Here is a 24,389-nt window from a genome sequence, read left to right as displayed (position 1 = left end):
GGCCCAGCTGTTAGTCGAGGGTTAAATATTGGACTGGGGCCACCAGGGAGAACTGTTTTTTCTCTGAAACAGAGCCGTAGCATCTTTTATAACTCCTGCCGAGATGACAGGGAGCCTCTGTTTAATATCTCAACTGGGGAAAAAAAAGACATCTCTGGCAGTGTAGCACTCCCTCAGTGCTGCATTGGGAGTGTCAGCCTGAACTGCTAAAATCTCAGGAGGGGGACTGAAACCCATGACCTTGTGATGCCGAGATGAGTATGTGACCCACTGAGGTGGGGAGTGGGGGAGGTGTGGAGGTGGGGAGTGGGGGAGGTGTGGAGTGGGGTGGGGGGTGGGGGGAGCACACAGCTGTTTGTATTAAGCAGACTGTGGTCCAGATGTTACTCAGTAATTAGATGTTTTTCTCTTGATGGAACAAAGGCTTGTTCAACCTGCTGTTGGAAATAAGGATTCATTTTGTCAGATGGGTAGGGGGAGGGAGGTGGGGAGTGGGGAGCAGAGCATGGCAGCAATGCTTCGTTGCCCCTTCACATCCTGTGGCCTAACTTTACATCAAGATGACACTTGTGCGACCCAAATAAAAAAAGGTGATCCGGAAAAGACAGAATAAATTATGTCGTTTTCTTGTCGGCCTTTTTGGCCAGCTAGTTAATTGCATTTGTTACCTACATCTACAAACAAAAGAGTTACAAACAATTCAGTACATTAATTACATTCTGTAGCACAGAACCTGCTCAGATTTGTGCTGTCAGTTTCACTGAGCTAGTTAATTGCATTCACTCTCTATCCCTCAGTATGTTCCTTTCAGATATATTAATGAATAATTAAATCTATAGAAAATACAGTTAGTGTTCCAGTTTTCTCTGCTTATTACGAAAGTATGATCGACATCTAAATATTAAATAAAGATGAATGATGATTGATCCAATAACGGGACATTATCTGCTAGGTGACACCTTTCGTCTAAACGGTCCAATCTCTCTGTACATTGCAACCTAGCTTCCTCTACCCTCACCACCCAACAACCTCCATCCCCTGCACACCTCCCCGTCTTTTTTTCAGTACTACTGAAGAGCAAGACTTGAATTTATATAGCACGTTTCATCGCCACAGGATGTCCCCAAGTGCTTTACACTCAATAAAGTCCTTGAACGCGTAGTCGCTGTTGTAACATGGGGAAAATGGGGCAGCCAATTTGCACACAGCAAGATCCCACAATTACCATTGAGATAAATGACCAGATCATCGGTAACAGTGATGTTGGGTTCAGGGGAGACAGAACTCCCTCTGCTTTCTCTCAAATAGGGATCACGGGATGGTTAACACTCACCCAAGAGGGCCTCATCTGAAAGATGGTGCCTCCAGTAGTGTGCAGCACTCCCTCAGCACTGCACTGCAGGGGGGCTGTTGGCCTGGATTCTGCATTGGGGAGTGGGGAGTTATTGACTCAGGGCCAACACTGTCATCTAAAAATTCTTTGTGAGGTTCAAGTGTCCCTGGGCCCGACTACAGCTTCCCCTTTTCCCTGCATTCTCAATGGGCTGAAATTGAAATGGGGTCATTTTAAACCCCCTTCCCTGGTGATAGGAGTGACCACCATATTCAGATATCATTATGTTCTTTCAGGATGATATTATATAGATTTGTCACCTAAGGAACAGGTGATTTGAAATATATTCCAATAGTCCAATATATTCCAAATCAACTGAAGTCTCTGATTTACCCAAACAGAAAAGATTCTTTTGCCTGTCTTTTGCTTGACCTGTGGTTCAATAATCACCGCAGGTAAACAGTCACACACCTGGGGCATCATACAATACAATGCTGGGTTATTGGACAGGTGCTGCCTCTCTGCATGAGCCTCCAACATCTTTCTCCCCATCATCATCTTTCTTATCTCTCTATTATATTGACAATAATCACTGTACCTTTGAACTTCCTTTTCTTGTTCCTCCTAAGCTCCCAATTCCCCCCACTGCCTTACGCACTCTTCCTCTCCACCACACTCTGTGGGTTAAAGCTATGGTTCGTTATGCGGTTATGTAACTAATTCACAGTGAGTGAGCGGGTGCAACTCCCGCCACAGCACTTTGAGAATTTGAATTCAGTTGACAAATCGTGGAAATAGAAAGATGGTGTCGTTGATAGTGACCATGAGGCTGTTGGATTTGTTGCAAAAAGTCCAGCTGGTTCACTGATGTGCTTTAGGGGACGGGAATCTGCCATCCTTACCCAGTAATGTGGCTTCCATGTGACTCCAGACCGACAGCAATGTGGCTGACTCTTAACTGCCCTTTGAACTAGCCTCGCAAGCCAATCAGCTGTGCTCAATTCTACAGTTGTTCAAGAAGGCAGCTCACGAGCACTTTTTAAAAAATTATTCTCTCAAGGGACGTAGATGTCACATTTGTTGCCCATCGCTAATTGCCCTTGAACTGAGTGGCTTGCTAGGTCATTTCAGTTCAGAGTCAACCACAGTAATGCGGATTGGGAGTCACATGTAAGTGGCAACTCACCACCACCTTCTCAAGGGCAAATAGGGATGGTCAATAAATGCTGGCTTAGCTAGCGATGCCCACACTCAATAAACGAATTTTAAAAATCTAGGCCAGACCAAGGTAAGGATAGCAGATTTCCCTCCCTAAAGGGTATTAGTGAACCAGATGGGTTTTTACAACAATGGTCGCCATTACTGAGGTTAAATTTCAATTTCAGATTTTTATTAATTGAATTTAAATTCCATGAAGGGATTTGAACCCCATATCCCCAGAGCATTAATACCGCCATCTCCCCATAACCTTCCCAAGGCCTTGCCAGTGATGTTCACATCCTGAGAATGAATTATGAAAAAAGGGAATTGTTTCCCAATCTAACCCATTGTTTCCCGGGACTGCAAACCTCTGGAAGCCCTCACCTCCGCAGTCTTCCCTACCACCTTTTAAAAGTGAAGGATCATTGGGTGCGACACCAAAGGAAATTTAAGAGGCAAGATAAACCCAGAATGAGTGCCTGTGCCTCATGTAACCACGACCTCCTCATTGATCCCATGTGTTTTGTTTTCATTTGACCTGTGGTCTGGCGTCCAAAGTGGTTTCCTCATTTAAGAAGAAAATGACATGGGCAGAACCTGTTACACAATGGCCACAGAGGGTCCGGAACGTAATCAGTTGATATCTCCTATCAGTTGATGAAAACTGTAGGATTGGTGGGGATTGGCGGCTGGGGGTGGGGGAGGTGGTGGGTAGCTGCTGGTGTACTGTGAGAGCCCTACCATGCATATATACACACACAAGCAACCTTGACTTTATATCTCCCACTCATGTACAGTGATCGACACATTCCAGGAGGGAAAAGGAGACGGATGGAGGGGAAGTGAAAGAGAGGAAGGGGGGGAGAGGAGGGGTGGGGTAGGAGGGGAGAGGAAGGATAGGTGGTAAGGGGAGGGGGAAGGAAGGAGGGGCAACAGAAGCGTAGGGGAATGGAAGAGGAGAGATTGGAACATGTCAGGTCATGCTGAAATTAAACAGTTTAACCACTGCACTGATGCACTAATTTAGAATCTGATGGATCAAATTTACATGCAATCGCAGTTATAGTTTTCAGTGTCAGACTGGATAAACCAGTCTTAGCCATCGAGTGTATCAGTATGGTTGGAGTCTCTCAGTTTTCAGTGCTTTGACTGATGCGGCCTGTCCTCGTCACCAGAGTTCAGGATAGATTCACTCTTTGACCAGATAACAAAGCAATTATTCTCTTCCTTGTACCATTAACTATTTCAAAATGAGTTAAGGCCTGAGTTAAAGTACCACAGGTAGGGATTCCTGTTGATGTGTAACAGGTGTACTGAGAATAACAGAGAGTGGGATCAAACATGCAAAAGCTCTATTTTCAAATGGAGCAATTTTTTTTACTGTTATTTCTTATACCAGTTATTTGGATCCACAATATGCAGTAAAAATTGAGCCAATTTCACACCTGTGAACCCATAGAGTCCCCTATCCAAACTCTGTTCCCCAGCCATCAGACTGAGCTGGTCGCCGACTCCCTAACCTCTTCCGTGTCCTAATGCGAGATTAATCAGGCTGCTGTGATTTGGATCTGACCCCTACTCTCCCCCATTGCCCCTCCCTTTCCTCTCAGAATCCCCCTCTTCCCGTCCTTCCTTCCCCTCCTCCTCCTCTTTCCCTCTGTTCACCCTTTTCCTTTTCTGACAGGTTCAAGACTGGAAGCAGGTCTGACAGAACTGGGATATGCAGATGAGAACAGTCGGGAAACTCTGCCCTCTTACGATTTCACAGATATGTGCAGACTTTAACTACACTCATTTCAAATCCCTTCTCGCATTAAAAAATGAATTATCCAATCATTTAAATGAAGCAATGGGAATGACACTGTGTCAGTGAAAGTGTGATGGTCGGGGTCGGGGGGAGAACGTGTGGTGATGGAGGTGGCATTAAGACGACACATGTTCAGCTAATATGAATGATTTGAATTAGATGGGGTCTATTTGAATTACTTTGAGTTGATCCTATCAAAATGAGAAATTTCAATAGATTCTTGCAGAGGTTCATTTTGAAACCGTAGGACCCACAATACGGCTTCTCTTTAATCCAATAAGCTTAGTGTTAAAGGAGAGATCTGGGAGAACAGATTGGCCCACAGTTTATACTTCTTCATTCCTCAGTCAGGTTGGGCATGGAAGGGAGGGAGGGAGGGAGGGAGGGGGCAGAGAACTGAAGGGTGGATGAAGAGAGGATACTGAGGGACGGAGCAGATGGAGGGCTGGGGAAAAACCAGATACTGATCAGAAAATCACAGACCAGTTGCCATGAAATGAGAGGAAATGAACTGAAATTTGTAGTGAAGAAAATCTCCTGAGCTTAGTCCCCTATCCAAACTCTATCACATCCTTGTGAGCCCATAGAGTCCCCTATCCGAACTCTATCACATCCCTGTGAGCCAATAGAGTTCCCTATCCAAACTCTATCACATCCCTGTGAGCCCATAGAGTTCCCTATCCGAACTCTATCACATCCCTGTCAGCCCATAGAGTCCCCTATCCGAACTCTATCACATCCCTGTGAGCCCATAGAGTTCCCTATCCAAACTCTATCACATCCCTGTGAGCCCATACAGTTCCCTATCCAAACTCTATCACATCCCTGTGAGCCCAATAGAGTTCCCTATCCAAACTCTGTCACACCCTGTGAGCCCAATAGAGTTCCCTATCCAAACTCTATCACATCCCTGTGAGCCCAATAGAGTTCCCTATGCAAACTCTATCACACCCTGTCAGCCCAATACAGTTCCCTATCCAAACTCTATCACATCCCTGTGAGCCCATAGAGTTCCCTATCCAAACTCTATCACACCCTGTCAGCCCAATAGAGTTCCCTATCCAAACTCTATCACATCCCTGTCAGCCCATAGAGTTCCCTATCCAAACTTTATCACACCCTGTGAGCCCATAGAGTTCCCTATCCAAACTCTATCACATCCCTGTCAGCCCAATAGAGTTCCCTATCCAAACTCTATCACATCCCTGTCAGCCCACAGAGTTCCCTATCCAAACTCTATCACATCCCTGTCAGCCCATAGAGTTCCCTATCCAAACTCTATCACATCCCTGTGAGCCCAATAGAGTTCCCTATCCAAACTCTATCACACCCTGTCAGCCCATAGAGTTCCCTATCCAAACTCTATCACACCCTGTCAGCCCAATAGAGTTCCCTATCCAAACTCTATCACATCCCTGTGAGCCCATAGAGTTCCCTATCCAAACTTTATCACACCCTGTGAGCCCATAGAGTTCCCTATCCAAACTCTATCACACCCTGTCAGCCCATAGAGTTCCCTATCCAAACTCTATCACACCCTGTGAGCCCATACAGAGGGGCTCCATCTCCAGCTTTAGTGAGAGCTCTCGTTGGGGGGATTGGATTGGGGGTGAGATTTCTGCCTGTTGGTCTGGAGTTTCTGGTGGACTGACCCCACCTCTCATCAGCGCCTCACATCATCTCCCTATCGATCCACTCAAGATTTACACACACACTCTTTCTTTCTCTCGCTCTTCCAGTCACCAGCATAACCCCAGACGAGCGTCGAGTCCCAGTCCCATCCTTCTCACCAACATTGGTCTAATAATATTGCTCAGGACACACATTTCACCCAGTGAAAATATCGCCCGTGAGATGAAGAAAACGATCCATCATTAAATATTATACTCGCAGAAAACCATCCCAGTTCTCAAGAGGTTCCACTTTGCCCACATCTTCCCATTCCCAAAGATGATCAAATACTGATTTATAAAAAAAAACCCCGGTTTGATTGGAGTACAATATGGAATAAATGCAGAATATTAGTTGTTTCCGTGTGTGCGAGAGACGAGGAGGATGTGATTTGCTTGGAGCATTTGTGCTCCCGAACTCAACCTCAATTGCACCCCCTAACCTAAAAAAAAAGCCCCCTTTTACACTCACTCACACACACACAGGGTCAACCTTACAGATTATTAAGCAGATTTGTTTAAAAAAAATCTCTTTGACTGCACGAGGATACCTGAATTCCTGTCTGAAGCAGAATCTTTTTTCTAAAGTTTACAGATTATACCGTCAAGGGCGAACTCATGCGGTTTAAACATCTGTTACACAGTGATATAGATTTAAGACACAAACCCCCCCGCCCCACACACACACACACACAGCTTTTCAAGAATGGGTTTCTACAGTCTCGCCAGAGAGAGAAAAAACCCGAACAGAAAACATACAGCCCGGTCCAAACTCGCATTCTGAAGGGTGAATATCACAGACGAGGAAGTTGTAATCCCTCCAAGTGAGAGGACTCACCATAAACTTGAGAGAATAATCCACAGGCAGCGAGATATGTCAGCAAAATCATCCTCATATCACTGCCGGCCAAGGGAGGATTTGGAGTGCGTCGGATTGCGGAGCCAACTTCCCAAAGAGAGAGACACACAGAGAGAGAGAGAGAGAGAGATCCGAGGCAAATATATATATATATGTAATTTGTTGAAAGAGCTGGGTGAGGATAAATTAAGAGGAGAGGCGGCAGCAGGAACAGCAGCAGCAAGTTGTAATAGTTCCCCTAGCGACTGAAGACAGGCAGTTTGATCTTCAGTGTTGTTCACAGTCGGTTTTGTTGCTGGGACTCGAAATAAATCAATCAGCGAGAGAGAGAGAGAGAGAGAGCCCTCGGTGAAGGAAGCCCTTCGGCAGTGCTACAGGGACACAACTTTATCCCCCAGCTCTCTGCAAGGTAGCTGCACAAATCGACGAGGCGAATTGGAATCCTTGGGTTAGATCTTTTTGACGTCCAAGAGCTCAATTTCTTTTTTTTTTGAAAAACAAAAAAGCACAGAAACACACACACACACACATATACACACACACACACAGAGACAGACACAAGACACCTTGGGTGCTGATGTGTCCTCTCCCCAATGCCAGGTCCTGGCTGCTCGATATTCATCAGAGTTTTACTGAAGTCAGTGAGGGTTTATTTTCAACCTGTGCCTTCTGTTTCCATACGGCAAAAGCTTCAGAATAATCCGGTTGCATTCCTCCTCCTCCTCCTCCTCCTCCTGTGTGGGTGTGTGTGTGTGTCAGTGTTTGTTTAGGTAGGTGAATCCCTGCTACTTATTCTGGTGCATGTGTGTGTGTGTATGTGTCTGTTTCAGTCCAGTACACACACACACACACACACTCTCTCTCTGATGTGCTGTGAACCAACATCCAGGCTGGCCTCTGAAATGAGACATGCACAAGGGGGAGAGAGAGAGAGAGAGAGAGAGAGATTCACACACAACTTGGGGGGGAAAAAAGGGGTGGGGAAAGAGTGAGAGAAGCTTCGGGATCAACCATTTAACCAAGAGAGAGAGAGAGAGACAGCCAGTGAAAGGAGATTCAGCCTGACAATCGGGCAACTACTTTGAAAGCTCATTTTCAAATCCGCGGAGAAAGAAAATGATTTTTCTCTCTCTCTTTTGGGAGATTCTGTTTCCTCTCTCTTCCTCTCCCTCTCTCTTCCTCTCCCTCTCTCTCTCTCCCTCTCTCATTCCTTCAGTTCTGTAGGTGCGAAGACAGTTCCCTACACAGCGGGCCGAGTGAAGTGCTCGCACGCTGCATACACAAGCTGTTTAAATACTTTTAAACAATATTTCCATAACCAATCAATCATCGTTTAAACTCCAAACATGTCAGGGTGGATTAGCCAAGTCAGTAACAGCATTTCTCTCTGGCCCCCCTACCCTGTGTGAAGTTCGCTGGGCGAGTAAAACAAATCATTCGCTTCTCTTATTGTTTTACCCTGTCTTTCAGGGATAAGGAAAAAGGTTAAATGTGGCTCATGGAATCCATTCATTTCACCCAGGTCAGTGGGAATTGGTCGCTGCCACCAATGGTATAGACCCCCAGCACCTCCTGCCCTGCGGTGATCATCCCTTCAAAAAGAACACTGGAATTTCCATTTTACTGACAATCTCCTCTCTCTCTGTCTCTCTCTCTCTGTCTCTGTCTGATGGGACCAGGCAGTAGGGGTGGAGGGAGATTGGGCCAAAGGATTGTATTTAGACTGAACTTTGCGGGAAGGAAGGTCAGGGAGATACACAGGGAGATAACGGTGACCAAAAAAGTCATGCAGAGATAAACGCCTCTTTTATTTAAGGTCGTGGGGAGAGTTTCTTTCAGAAAGGGGAGATGTGAAGAAAGAGCAGCTCGGTACTCTCCCTCTCTCCCTCCCTCTCCCTCTCTCTCCCTTGCAGTACTCGGGACACTGAATGTTACTCTGCTCATCATTGTATCCTGCAAGTTATTTGATGGTCTGCCTGATTGAGTACATCCCTCACACACAATGTGCTGCTGCTCGGTTAATGAGAATGAGAGAGAGAGAGAGAGAAAGATTCTGTTTTTTAAAATAAGGAAAAGGTCTCTGGCGCCTCCTGCTGATTGTACACCTCTCTCTCTTTCTCTCTCTCTCTCTCTCTCTGTCGCTCACACACCCAGAGCTGCAAGGCTTATTTCACAAACACACATCCAGAATTGCAACACAGTCCCTTTCCTGGTCCCCCATCACACCATTATTTTTCTTCTATTAAAACAAAAACACTCAGTTAAAAACAACCCCACAATATATGACTCTGACTTGGACTCGGAACGTTAACTCTTGTCTTCCTCTCCACAGATGCTGTCAGACCTGCTGAGTTTTTCCAGCTATTTTTTTGGTTTTTGTCCCACAATATATTCATCGGTTTTCGAAAACAAATTTAAATAAATAACTTAGTGTGCCTTTCGCAACCTCAGGACACCCCAGAGTAGTTCACAGCCAATGAAGTACTTTTTGAAGCGTGGTCACTGTTGTAACGTAGGGTACACGGTAGCTAACCCGTGCACAGCAAGATCCCACAAACCCCAGTGTGATAATGGCCAGGTAATCTGCTGTTGTGATGTTGATTGAGGGATAAATATTGAGCAGGGCACCGCTCTTCTTTGAAATAGTGGCCATTGAATCTTTCACTTCCACCTGAGATGGGAGAAGGCACCTTGATTTAAATCTCATCCAAGAGATGACACTTCCTACAGCGCAGTGCTCCCTCAGTACTGCACTGGAGTGTCAGCCTGGATGATGTGCTCAAGGCTCTGGAGCCAGACTTGAACCCACTGGTCTTGAAATGGTTCCATTGTGAGCGGTTAAGGTGGTCAGTGGAGTGGAATAGACCCCCATGGTCTGTGAGCCCTCAGGAGAGAGCTTAAAACCCATTGGGGTGAATTTTTACAATACCTTTTCACTGATCTAAATCCTTGGCATAACTGCCACAAAAAAGATGGTGCACAATACACCTCTACTGGTGTTTAGGACTGGGTTTGTAGCTTGCCCAAAAGGTCCAGTTGGTAAGTGCACCATACAAATGTCACACTGAGGCTTATGGATTATCAGTGGCTCAGGGTCAATCCCAGTTTATAGTGAGTAGGTATGTCACAACTTGTTAAAATTTATTCATTCACAGGATGTGGATGTCGCTGGCTGGACCAGCAGTTATTGCTCATCCAAAGTTGCCCTTGAGAAGGTGGTGGTGAGCTGCCTTCTTGAACCGCTGCAGTCCATGTGGTGTAGGTGCACCCACAGTGCTGTTAGGAAGGGAGATCCAGGGTTTTGACCCAGCGACAGTGAAAGAACAACGATATATTTCCAAGTGAGGATGGTGAGTGGTTTGGAGGGGAACTTCCAGGTGGTGTTCCCATCTATCTGCTGTCTTTGTCCTTCTAGGTGGCAGAGGTCGTGGGTTTGCGAGGTGCTGCCTAAGGAACTTGGTGAGTTTCTGCAGTGATTCTTGTAGATGGAACACACTGCCGCCACTGGTATCATCAATGGTGGAGTGATTAAAACTGGGAATGCTCAAGGGGCCAGAATTAGATGAGCGGAGATGTCTCGGAGATTGCTGGGCTGGTGGGGATTACAGAGATAGGGAGGGTTGAGGCCATGGGGGTAATTTGAAGAGAAAATTTGATGAGAACATTAAAACAAGTCTTTGCTTGGTCAGGTGCCAATGTAGCTCAGCGAGCGCGCAGGTGACAGGGGAACTGGAGCTGGTGCAAGTTAAGACACAGGCAGCAGGGATTTGGATGATCTCAAGTTAACAGAGCGTAGAACGAGGGGAGTCCAGCCAGGAGTGCATTGGAGTCTAGAGCTTCCAAAGGCATGACCCAGTCGATAAGCCGAGGCAGGGGTAGAGTTGGTAATGTTTCAGAGTTGGAAGCGGATGGCCTTAGTGATGAAGGTTTTGGGCTACGTGTACAGGTGTGCTGTGAAGCTTCAACTGATCTAATAAATATTTAGCCTGCTAAAGATATCGCACCTCAGATCAGCTGCATCTGATCAATCAATACCCTTCATGGAAGCAGATGATGGAAAGCTACAAATCTTTATTTGAATCTTTATTGATTTTCCGGGGACACAAAACGAAATTGAATTTTTAAAAATTCATTCTCAGGATGTGGCTATCACTGGCAAGGCTGGGGTATTAGCCATCCTTAACTGAGCTGATCTGAGCTGGATCATTTCAGAGGGCGATTAAGAGTCAATCGTGTTGGTGTGAGATTAGCGTTATATAGAGTCCCAGAGCAGGTAATGATGGCTGGTTTCCTTCTCTGGAGGGCATTAGTGAACTTGTTATTTTTCACTTCCTACCAACCCAGCAGCTTTATGGTCACTTTTACTGATGCCAGCTTTAAATTTCCACAATTTATAACCCGGATTCAAATTGTCAACTGCCGTGGTGAGATCTGACCTCACATTCTCTGTGGATTTTGGATTCCAAAAGTTCCGGAATCCATTATTGTATTTGCATTTATTGTGATTGCTTTCTCCTCTCTCCCTCCAACTTTGCCCGCAAGGTGTTGGACTCAGGTAAGTTCTATGGTTACCTTCACACTCTTGTGTTCCCTCACTCCACATCCGTAAGTCCCAGGAGACTTATAGGGGCCAATTTTAACTCCCACTGCTTAGTTGGACCTTGTCAGGAGCCTGGTGGGCCTGTTCCGAAGTGGGGGTATTTACAGTCTCACCACAATCCTGCCAAAAAAATATACACACATGCTTTTCCCAGCAGGAATCGCTAGATAGCAGCCTGCAGCGGGGAACCCCGAACGATTTACCCCACATGCTTCTCCATCCACCCACGCAGGCTCGAAAGCTAATGTATCCCCTCTTCTGCTGCCATCCTGGCCAAGACTAGCACCATTAGAGGGACTAAACTGAAGCCATTGCATAGCACACTAACAGCAACAAGAACTTGCATTTAACATGGTAAAACATCCCTATGATGGGACATTATCAAGCATAATTTTGACGCCACGTTACATAAATTTTTAAGATTACCCTTTCACGGGATATGGGCGACAATGGTAAGGCCAACATTTATTGGCCACCCCTAACTGCCCTTGAGAAGGTGCCACTTTCTTGAGCCATTGCAGTCGGTGAAGGGGGCAGTCTGGTACAGCTGAATGGCTTGCTTGGCCATTTCACAAGGCAGTTAAGATTCAACCCCATTGCTGTGGGTCTGGAGTCCCATATAGGCCAGGCCAGGTAAGGACAGCAGATTTCCATCCCTGAAGGGCATTAGTGAACCAGATGGGTTTTTACAACAATCTGGTAGTCTCATGGTCACCATTACTGAGAGTAGCTTTTTATAATTCCAGATGGATTTAATTAATTCAATTTAGATTCTTGAAACACCTTGGTAGGATTTAAACTCCAGTAATGTAACCACTATACTTCTATACATAAGGAGATATCAAAACCAGCAACTAAAAAGTTGGCCAATGTAAGGAGCATCTTAAAGGAGGAAAGAGAAGCAGAGAGGTGGAGAGGTTTAGGTAGGGAATCCCAGAACTTAGGCCTAAGGTAGATGAAGGAGCAGCCAACGAAGGTTAAAATTGTGATGTACGTGAGGCCAGGACTGCAGAGTTTTTGGAGGTTTTCAGAGTTGAAGGAGATTTAGAGATAGCAGAGGTGGGTGGGGGTGTGGGGGAAGGCCAAGGTGGCGTTTGAACAGAAGGACCAGAATTTGATCCATTAAAGGAACAGGGAGAGTCTGTTAAGGTTGAATCTCAGCACACATCTGGGAATTGAAGTGCAGTGCTTTTGAATGAACAAGAAGGTTTAATCCTTTAAAGCCCCCACCCCGCCCTTTCCATACAATTATTACTGTGTAACAGGCAAGGCTGCGGAGTTCACATGAAAGATACATGCTTTGGGTATTCATTATTCAAACAGGGCACTTAATAAAAACCACAAAACCAGCTGGCCGGTGCAATAAGGAACATCAATGGGGATGAGGCTATAGTTTAAAGGTACAGGACACTACTGCTTTTGTCCCTCATGCCACTCTTTAAAATATTGAAAAAAAGGTAATGACTAGATGCCTAAAAGCAAACGTTCTGTTAAGAAAGAACTTACGTTTCTTTTGTATATTTCACAGCATCACGACATCCCAAAGTGCTCTATGGCCAATAACATACTTTTGAAATGTCGTCACTGTTGTAATTTAGGAAATGCACAGCAAGCTCCCACAAACAGCAATGTAATAATGACGGGTGCTCTGGTTTACAGTGACATTGGTTGAGGGATTAATATTGTCCCAGGGTGCTGTGCTTTTCATCAAAATAGTGGCTATGGAGTATTTTCCATCTACGAGAGAGAGCAGGCAGATGGGGCTCCTGTTTAACCCCTTAACTGCAAGACAGCACCTCTAACGCTTGCTCAGTGCCGCACCAAGAAGATTGGCCTACAGCCTGTGGTCAGGTTTTGACCCGCAGCCTTCTTGCCCAGGGGTGGGAGAGAATGCTACCCACTGAGCCACAGCAATCACCCGCCACTAGCTTTTACTGAGGGGAATCTTACATGTAATGGTTGATGCAGAATTGTGTGCCCTTAGCCAGCAGAGAAAGCAGCAGCAGCAGAGTGGGAAATAGGCACTGAGTGTTCCCCTTAGACTTAAACTCCTGTTTTCAACAACAACAACTTGCAATTCTGTCATGCCTTCAACGTAATGAAACATCCCAAGGTGCTTCAAAGGGGCATTATAAAGCAAAATTTGATACTGAGCCACAGAAGGAGACATTAGGACATGTGACTAAAAGGTTGGTCAAAGGGGTAGGTTGTAAAGGAGCGTCTTACTAGAGAAGAGAGAGGTCGAGAGATGGAAAGGTTTAGGGAAGGAGCTCCAGAGCTGAGAGACCAGGCAGCTGAAGGCAGCTGAAGATGCCAATAGAGGAACAATAAAAATCACGGATATGCTAAGTCAGAATTGGGGGAGCGCAGAGATCTTGCAAGGCTTTGGGGCTGGAGAAGATTACAGGCAAAGCGACAGATGGTGGGATTTGAAAACGAGGGTGAGAATTTTAAAATTGGAGGCACTGGTGATCTGGGCGCCAATGTTGGTCAGTGAGCACAGAGGTGATGGATGAGCGGGACTTGATGTGATGATAGTACATGAGCAGCAACATTTTGGAGGAGCTGCAAGTGAATGGAGGAGGGAAGATGGGAAACCAGCCAGGGGAGCACTAGAATAGTCGAAGTAACAAAAGCATAAACCAGAGCAGCGGGTTGGCTAAGGCATGATGGAAATGGAAGGAGGTGGTCTTTGTGATGGAAAGGAGATGAGCTCAGAAGCTCCCACAGAGAGGCTGTGACATTTGTGTTCAATGGTGCCTCAGTGGGTGACAGTTTTGTCTCCGGGTCATAAGTTTGTGGGTTCAGATCCCATTCCAGAGACTTATAGGAACATAGAAACATAGGACTTAGGAGCAAGAGTAGGCCATTCAGATGGGAACATGGAACTTTGAGCCTGCTCCGTCATTCAGTAAATCATGGCTGATCCGGCTGTGGTCTCAACTCCACTTTCCTGTCTGCCCCCCCGTAACCCTCGACTCCCATGTCTATCAAAAAGCTGTTTAACTCAGCCTTGAATAGCTGACTTGAGCACCAAAATCCAGTCTGACACTCACGGTGCAGTACTGAGAGTGTGCTGCACTGTTGGGATGGTGGGATGTTAAACCGAGGCCTCCTCTGTTCTGTCAAGTAGATGTAAAAGATCCCATGGCACTTGATAAAGAGGGAAGGTCAATATTTACCTCTCAATCACAAAAAAATGACCTAATCATTGTTGTCTACAAATATTATATACATGGAAAGGATATGTCTTTTTATTCATTCATGGGACGTGGCTGGGCCAGCATTTATTGCTCATCCCTAATTGCCCTTGAGATGGTGATGGTGAGTTGCCTTCTTGAACCGCTGCTGTCCATGTGGTGTAGGTACACCCACAGTGCTGTTGGGAAGGGAGTTCCAGGATTTTGACCCAGCGACAGTGAAGGAACGGCGATATATTTCCAAGTCAGGATGGTGAGTGGCTTGGAGGGGAACTTCCAGGTGATGGTGTTCCCATCTATCTGCTGCCCTTGTCTTTCTAGATGGTAGTGGTCGTGGGTTTGGATATATGATATACAATATAATAATATATAATATAACATATAAATATATACGGAAAGGATGCTTCCTCTTGTGGGTGATCCAAAACAGGGACACTGTTTTAAAATTAGGGGTCACCCTTTTAGGACAGAGATAAGGAGAAGTTTCTTCTCTCATAAGGTTGTGTGACCTTGTAACTCTCTGCCTTAGAAGGTGGTGGGGGAGGGTTCGTTGAATATTTCTAAGGCAGATGTAGATAGATTCTTGTTAGGTAAGGGAATCAAAGGTTATTGGGAGTAGATGGGAATGTGGAGCTCGAAACACAGACAGATCAGTCATGACCTATTGAATGGTGGAGCAGGCTCAAGGGGCCGAATGGCCTACTCCTGCTCCTATTTTTTTGTTCGTATGTTTGTATTATGGCCAACCCCTTTTCTCATTTCCCACATTACAACTGTGACTGTATTTGAAAAAAAGTACTTCATTGACTGTAAAACACTTTAGCATATTCTGTGGACTTCAAAGATTCTACAGAAATACAAGCCTTTCTTTAATAGTGTCATGGGATCTCTAAAATCTGTCTGAACAGTCTAAGATCTCATCAAACAGACAACACTCCCAATAGTGCAGCCCCACCATTCACTGATACATTCACCTGGTTTAGTAGCTCAAGCCTGTGAACTGGGGCTTGAGCCCATAACCTTCCAACATGGAGGCAAACAAGATGCTGTTTGAGCTAAGCTGAAGGTGGGTAGGAGAAAGTTTTCATTATGCCCTTTCTCTGCTGAACATGGCAACATTTAGATTTCAGGACAAAACCATTTTACAACCCTCCCTTCCGCTTGACAGCTCTGCTTTCAAAAAGTTTTATCTAAAAGAGTGCACTGGGCTAATCTGTTTTTTCTATGGTCACCCACTTCTGTCAGCTCTAAAACACACACACAAATATCCAGCTGGTTTGTTTTTATATTGATGAAAAGAAAACAAGACTGACAAAGAGTTCATTGAGAAAGAGCTCTTGAATATTTAACATTTACGACCCAGTACGAAATGCTGGTGGATTCCCCTCCCCCAACCCAAGAACAAGTCCCCCGAGGAAAATCTTTGCCCATTCTCATTTAAGGTGTAAGGATGCGTGTGGCTCCTTGATCAAAGGACAATGAAGATTTAGTCTGACCTGAAATTACAGAATGATGACCCCTCTTTTTTGTGCTATTCCGCTGCGTATTTCAATGAGTGGCACTCTGGTCCCTGATTCAGAAGGCTGTGGGTTCAAATCCCACTCCATGAACTTAAGCATTAAAAGTCAAGGCTGACGCTCTGAGTGCAGTACTGAGGGGGTGCTGCACTATTGGGAGGTGATGCCTTTTCAATGAAATGTTTAAACCAAGGTCCTGTCTGCTCTCTCAGGTAGACATGAAAGGTCCCATGGCACTAGGCTTAAGGAGAACAGAGGAGGTTGAGACCAACTAAAAGCTGATTCTCTCTCTGGCAGTCACTCAAAGTGAGGAGGACGCTTGCAATGGAGTACACCCCTTGGCAAGCGCTTGCACGTGGAGTCTTTGGGAGGCTGTTGCACTACAGCTATCCCACAGCTCTGGCTGACCAGGAAACTCGCCCACTTGCCAAGGGCATATTGGAAGGATTTTCAGGTTGATACTCAACCTGTTTGGCCACGTTATGGACACACCCTCCATGACCATCAAGTCCTGGGGTGACACTCAAGCCAAGAGCTTCTGGCTTGGAGGGTGTGATGGCTATCCACTGTGCCACTAGATCTTCCTAAGAGCTGATTAACTGGTCATTATCTCATTGCTGATTGTGGGAGCTTGCTGTGCAAAAATTGGTGTGAGTGTTTCCTACATTGCCACAGTGACGGTACCTTAAAAAGTGCTTCTTTTGCTGTAAAGGGCTGTAAGTTATCCTGGATTTATGAAAGACGCTTTATACTTTCTCTCTATTCCTCTACTGGATAGGTACCTTATCAGGCTCCAGCACACTCAGCCGGTAAAACCAGACACCATAGTGATGCGCAGGGGATGATGTCATCACACACAGGATTACATCATCACTTTACAGGGGTGACATCATCAAAAGCACAGTGATATCATCACACTCAGGAGATTCAGCGGCGTTCAAGATACAAGAAGGGGCGGGGGTTGGGAAAAAGTATGAAAACAAGCCTGTTTTTTGCACCCCCCACCCCCCCTCCCCCCCCCGACACATTGAGGCTGCTGTAGATGGGGAAAGGAAGGGGTATCAGGCTCCTGCCAGTGTTTTACTGAGGTAGGTGGACTAAGGATCCAAATACCCAATGTGAAGCCATCCGGTACCAGACAGTGGACAGACTAGCTAAAAACTGGACTGTCTGGTACAAAATCAGTTGCATGGTCACCCTCTCCCCTGATCCTATCGAATCCTTCAGAAATTTGGAAATCTCACATGTAGCACAAACTTTCCTTGAAATGTCACACTTACTTCTTGTGACACTTTCACTATTGCGCCTTTCTCACAGGCCCTTATTGCTCTGAAAACAGGGCATCCTCCCTCCGACTTTACCGTGAGAAACACACGGGGTGGCGGGGCGGTGGGGGAGATCTGTCAGTGTTTCCAAAGGTATGCCTAAACTGGGCAATGTTTATTGGAACCCCATTCACACACCTCTTTCCATCATCAGAGGAAGTAGTCACACAATTCCGAGCATGACATGACATGGAATATAAACTCAGTGTGGCGTGTAGTGTCAAGCTTGCTTTACAGACTGCCACAAACCTGCTTTGGGCCCTTCTTGAAATTATTGTTTTAATTTAGGAGAGATTCAACCCCTTTGGTAAACTAAACGATTATATTTTAATTATTGGGACAGCTCTTTACATATACATATATACATATATAATATATATTTACATACATGCACATAAATACACACACATATATATATATATATATATATAGCATCTATCTGTACATGTATATCTAAATATCTATGCACCAAACTCTCTCATAGGCAAGAATGAAGTATTGATGAAAGAGCACCACCTAGTTTACAGCCTGAGAGTTAAATTATGGAGTCAATATTCCACTCAATAATTGAGTATTCTCTATGTGACATGTAACACACTGGCTATCTTTCTTTTTTAAATATTTATTTTCCCTTAGTATTGCTACTGGGTCTTGCTCTCATCTGCCAAAGCTGCTCACTGTTTCCCGATCAGCCTGGAATACAAAGATTACCACCGGCTTCTTCAAACCACTTCCTTAAACCCCTCTCATCTGTCTCCTCAGTCTAGGCCTAATATGTGATCCTATATGAGCGTTGAGATACCATCACTAAAACCGCCAATTTGCACCTCTGGAACATCCCCAAAACCCATACCTGTCTCAGCTCATCTGTTGCTGAAACCCTCAGCCATGTCTTTGTTGCCTCTAAAGTTGACTATTCCAACACACTCCTGGCTGGCCTCTCACACTTTCCTTGTGAACTTGAGGTCATCCAAAATGCCGGTGCCCATGTTGTAACTTGCCCCAGGTTCCGTTCCCCTATCACCCCCAACCGTGCTCTCTGATCTACGTTGGCTCCTGGTTAACCAACGATACGATTTTAAAACTATCATCTTCATTTTCAAATCCTTCCACGGTCTCGCCCTCCCTATCTTGTAATCTCCAGCCCCACAACCCTTCCAGACATCTGCGCTCCTCTAACCCCAGCCACTCAAACACCCCCGATTTTAAGTACTCCATCATTAGTTGACGTCAGCTACCAAGCCTTAAGCTCTGGAGTCCCCCCCCTCCCACCGCCGCCCCCCCATTAACCTCTCCACCTCTCTTTCCTCCCTTTAGACATACTTTTAAACCTAGCCCTTTGACTAAGTTTTTGGTCATCCGGCCCTAGTATTTCCTTTTGTGGCTAATTGACAATGTTTGCTTTATAATACTCCCATGAAGCACCTTGGGATGTTTTATTACATTAAAGGCACTATATAAATACAAGTTGTTGCTGTTGTTATTTTGACTAAACATCTATTACCCTCTACATAACACAAGCTGCATTTGTATAATATCTTTAATATTGTAAGTGTATCCCAAGGCATCTCACAGGAGCACTGTCAGATAAAGTTTAACATTGAACAATACAACGAGATACTGGGGCTAGCTAACCAAAAGCTTTGTCAAAGCAGGGGATTCTATGGAGCATCTTAAAGCAGGAGAGTGATGTAGAGAGGAAGAGGGGTTTAGGGAGGGAATTTCGAAGCTTAGGGTCTAGACAGATGAAGGCAAGGCTGCCAGTGGTGGACTGAATGAAATTGAGAGTACACAACAGGCCAGAATCGGAAGGAGCGCAGAGACCTTGGAGGGTTGTAGGGCTGCAAGAGGCTACGGAGATAGAGAGGGGAGAGGTCATAAAGTGACTTGAACGCAAGGGTGTGGTTCAAAGTTGGAGAATGGACTCTAGCCACAGTCCGCAAAGGGGGGGAAGGTCAGGCATTACCTTAGCGCAGTCAGCAGGATCCAACCCCTTCAGGAGAATAGCAGCGAAGCAAATTTGTCACAATCCCCTCTGACCCACGAAAACTTGATGAGCGTGAAAGCAAATTTACAAAGAAATGAGGGTTACAAACTGTTACAAAGAGGCCCTGACCCAGAGCAACCTTGTGATGTAAAATAAAGAGACTAACTTCATTGTTGAGATACTAACATTTAACAGCTGGTGCATCAGACCCAAACTAATGTTCCACTTTCAACCCTTAATATTTAACCAGCAGTTTAAAGATAACCCCGCCTTGACTCCTAAGTGATACATACTTAACCCAAAAGCCAACATGAATTAACATGTCAAAAGCTTGTTGTATTGTGAACCATATTATGTTAACATCTAATAACATTAAACAGGCTGAAAAGGACTTGTTTTAAATCCAGCACCTTACTGCACCCTAAGGGCACCACAAAGTAGTTCACAGGCACTTTAAAGTGCAGTCACTGTAATTGGCTTCTCAATCAATGCACAGCAAGCTCCCACCATCAGCAAATGAGATGTATTATCTCTTTTTGGTGGTGTTGGTGAGCAAGGACTATTGCCTGGGATTTCACAAGAACTCCCCAGCACCTCTCCTCAAAGATTGCAATTGGATCTCTAAGGTCCACCAGAAACGGAGCCCTTAATGTAGAAAAAACAGCAACAACCTGCATCTATACAGCATCTTTAACATCCCAAGGTGTTTCGCAGGATTGTAATTAAATAAAATTTGACACCGAGTCAAAGAAAGAGGTATTCAGCCAGGTGACCAAAAGCTTAGTTAGAGATAGGTCTGAAAGAAGAAGAGGGAGGCAGAGAAGTTTAGAGAAGAAGTTCCAGAGCTTAGTGCCTAGGCATAGCTACCGATGGTGGAGTGAAGGAATTGGGAATCTGCAAGAGGCTGGAATGGTAAAAGCACAGAGATCTCGGAGGGTTGTAGGGTTGGAGGAGGTTACAGAATAGACAAGGGGCAAGACTATGGAGGGATTTAAAAACAAGGGTGAGCTTTTTAATATCAAGTCATTGTCGAACTGGGAGCCAATGTAGGTTAGTGAGTATAGGGGGTGATGGGTGAAAACAGGATGCAGTGAGAGTCAGGATATAGGCAGCAAAAGTCCCAAGGTGCTTCAAGGGGCATAATTAGACAAAAGTGGACACAAAAGTCAAAGAAGAAACTATTAGGACAGATGACTAAAAGCTTGATCAAAGTGGTTATTTTTAAGGAACATGTTAAAGGAGGAGAGAGAGAGGCAGAGATACTTAGGGTGAGAATTGTTGAATTCAAGGTCTAAACAATTGAACATGTGGTTATCAGTGACAGTGCGAAGGGGGTGGGGGATGTGCAAGAGGCCAGGTTTAGAGCATTGCAGGGTTCTTCAAGTGTCTCCTTCGAAAAACAGCACCTCTGGTGTGCAGCACTCCCATCACAACTGCGCAGGTGTGTCAAACTTATTTTATGTGCTAAAACTCCGGAGTGATGTTCCCACCCATGATCTAGGTAAATGCTGGGAGATCACATGTGATATTGCTCAGTGTGAGTCACAGGGCATGAGCAGAAGGTGCTGAGAAATATGCCCATCCGTGGTGTGGAGGGTGGAGCTGGGGTTTTGAATTGGTTCCTGGGTAATCTGAGCCAATTAGAATCGTAGAAAGATAACACACAAGAGGAAAACTGGGAATAGATTCTACTATCCAAACAGGCAGGAAGTACAGAAAAAAACAAAAAAGTGGTTAGGATTTGGAATACACTGCTTGGTAAGGTGGTGGATACAGATTCAGTAACAGCCTTCAAAAGGGAATTGGATAAATACTTAAGGGAGAAAAAATGCAGAGATGTGAGGAAAGAACTGGGGAGTGGGACTGCTCGGATGATTCTTTGAAAGGGCCGGCACAGACTCAGTGGGCTGAATGGTCTCCTTCTGCGCTGCACCGTTCTATGATTCCACAAAACTGACAATATAAAAGCTGTGCACCAGGGCCAGTGAAGTGGGGGACTCAAAACCACCAAAGGTTTCCTCCCCCTTTAGTCATTCCTTTTAATTAATATAACAAAATCCTACATCTGTTCTACATCCTGCCCTGAATGGTTTGCTTGGATCTGACATCTACACAAACAGCTCTATAAATCCCACACGAGCTGATGCTCATTAACTGGGAGAGTTACAATCCATGTTGCAGCTCTGTCTAAACACATTCCCCACCACCAGAATGAGTTCATCCATTTTTATTAAGTCAGCTCAAAAAGGAAACAAGAGTTACTACAGACCCCTGCCAGCCTAATTCTTAAAGTTTACTGTGTACACAAGCTGTACAGTATGTCCTTGTTCCACAGATGGAACCCAAGTTAATCTCATGCAACGGAACCATGCACCAATTGATCTTTGACTCCTCAGATGATAGAAAGTTAAACAAAAATTGGTTTGCATCAATTTTGATTCTTCCCCTGCTCCGTCACATTATTCTTGCCCTTTTTTTTTTAAAGCCTTCCCCTCTGCTTTCTTCACTCTGCATCTGAAGATGCTCGCCCTTGTTGTGATTATCCTCCACTACCTAATCGATGCAGCCTATCTTTCTGCTTGCCCATGCCCTGACCCACACCAAGTTCCATCCACCCATAACCCCTTGTGCTAGTTGGCCTACATTGGTTTCCTGGTCCAGCCTCAATTTCAAAATTCTCATCCTTGTTTTCAAATCTCTCCCTGGTCTCTTCCCGCCCTGTCTCTGTCATCTCCTCCAGGCCAACAACCCTCCAAGATACCTACACTCCTTCTATCCTGATCTCTTGCGTATCCCCAATTTCCATTGCTCTATGATTGGTGGCCATGCCTTCAGCTGCCTGAGTCCTAAGCTCTGGAATTTCCTCACTAAAGCCCTCCACCTCCCTTTCCTCCTTTAAGACGCCCCTTAAAACCTACCTCTTTGACCGAGCATTTGATCAACTCTCCCAATATCTCCTATGTGACTTGGTTTCAAATTTTGTTTAATAATGCTCCTGTGAAGCACCTGGAACAATTTTCCTATGTTAAAGGTGTTATATAAATGCAAGTTGTTGTTGGTGTAGAGAGGGAGTGACAAACTTGCTGGGCCTTCTATTCCATGTCTTTTTTAGTGACTCCATGAAAGGGCAGACAGGGCCTCAGTTTAACTTCTCATCTGAAAGAGGTCACCTCCGATAGTGCAGCGGTCCCTCAATCACTGCGCTGTGAGCATCCACCTGCATCATGTGCTTGGAGCGCCTGGAGTGGGATACAAAACCAGACCTTCTGACTCAGGCGAGAGCGTTACCCACTGAACCACGACTGTAGAGAATTGATCTGCGGTTAATCACCGGTCTGGGCCTCAAACACCAAGAGTGGCAACTTGGGTTGAGTGTGTTCCTTGGAGAGGAGTTAGATAAATTTTTGGTGGACAAGGGAGTCAAAGATTTTGGGGGGGAAGACAGGAAAGTGGCGTTGAGACCACCACCAGATCAGCCATGATCTTATCTAATGGGGTGGAGCAGGCTCGCAGGGCCGAATGGCCTACTCCTGAGTCCTACGTCTTATGTTCCTATGAGACGAGACATGGGAACCACTTGCTCCAGCGCCAACTGACCTGTACCATGAGGAAAGGATGGTGGTGGGTGGGGGAGGAGTAGGAGGGAGTGTTGGGGTGTGAAGGGGAGGTTGATTGGTCAACTGCTCTTCTGGCCCCTTCACGACACTAGCATTTCCATGCCTGGCAGTTACTCTTGCACACAGGGATCTCTCTCGGTTTGCTGTATTGGCTCGCTGTGCATTCTGTTTGTGCATTGATTTCCACTTACCTTCCAATTAAAGTTTAATACAAGGTGAAGCCCAACAGCGTGTTACACTAGATGTTGCTCTTGTCTGCCAACACCGAGCAGATAATTAGGAACTTGTTACCCATCAAAGGAGTTGTTGTTACCCTTATAGTCTCAGAGCCAAAGACCTGTTTGTCCCAGTACAAAGGTTGTGTGCTCTGTAATGACGAGCAATCAGCAAGTCCGCCACACGGAAAATAAACGCTGAGTCCAACCGATGCCTGTGTCTTTTATTCAGCCAACTGCTTTGTAGCAACAGCCTGGAAACAAGGAGGGAGGGGAAGAGATAGAGTGTGTTCCTCAGAAAGCGCACACGGCCGTGGTGTGAGGCCCGGCCAGAGGTCCATTGACATTTGGCGGGACCGATCGATCCCGGCAGCGAGCAGGGTCAGAAAATCCGGTCCCTATGTTACGCGTACGGCCTAACATACAGCAACGCAGTTCATTTAAACCCGTGTCAGCTAGTCTGTTAGTATCACAAGACCCCGGATTCTCGTACATAACCTAGACTGCTGTCCACTACAGTACCGAGGGAGTGTTGCTCTGTCAGCGGTGCTGTCTTTTGAGGCCCCGTTTGCCCTCTCAGGTGGGCATGAATGATCTTATAGCATCATTACTTTGACGAAAAGCAGGGGACTTCTCCCTGGTGTCCTGGCCAATCTCAAAAACAACAGCGAGTTAAAAACAGATTACCAGGTTATTATCACATTGCTCCTTGTGGGAGTTTGCTGTGAGCAAATTGGCTTTGCACGCTTCCTACATTGACTACTTCTCATAAAGTACTCCAATGCAATTTTAAGGGAGTGCTGCACTGTTGGATGTGCTTTAGATGCAAGTTTAAGTTAAGGTGTGAGTTATAACTCAGTCGATCGCACTTTCGCCCGAGTTAGAAAGTTTTGGTTTAAAACCCACTTCATTAATACACTAGAAAGATTTAAAATTGTTAAGGAGGTGGTATTGGATATGCTTTGTAGTTAATAAAGTTAATAAAACACCAGGACCAGATGAGGTGCATCCAAGGATACTGAGGGAAGTTTTTTTATTCATTTATGGGATGTGGGTGTC

General features: G+C 45.4%; 1 protein-coding gene across 1 annotated transcript in view; it reads right to left on the bottom strand.

The window, feature by feature from the left end:
- robo2 (roundabout, axon guidance receptor, homolog 2 (Drosophila)) overlaps positions 1 to 24,389 on the bottom strand; it is a 1,135,129-nt gene that overhangs the window by 529,944 nt on the left and 580,796 nt on the right. The window lies entirely within an intron of this gene.

This window comes from Cetorhinus maximus, chromosome 16 (genome assembly GCF_964194155.1).
Source record: "Cetorhinus maximus chromosome 16, sCetMax3.hap1.1, whole genome shotgun sequence".
Taxonomy (NCBI): Eukaryota; Metazoa; Chordata; class Chondrichthyes; order Lamniformes; family Cetorhinidae; genus Cetorhinus; species Cetorhinus maximus.
The sequence above is the reverse complement of the archived record's forward strand: the minus strand, read 5'-3'. Positions and strand labels throughout refer to the sequence as shown.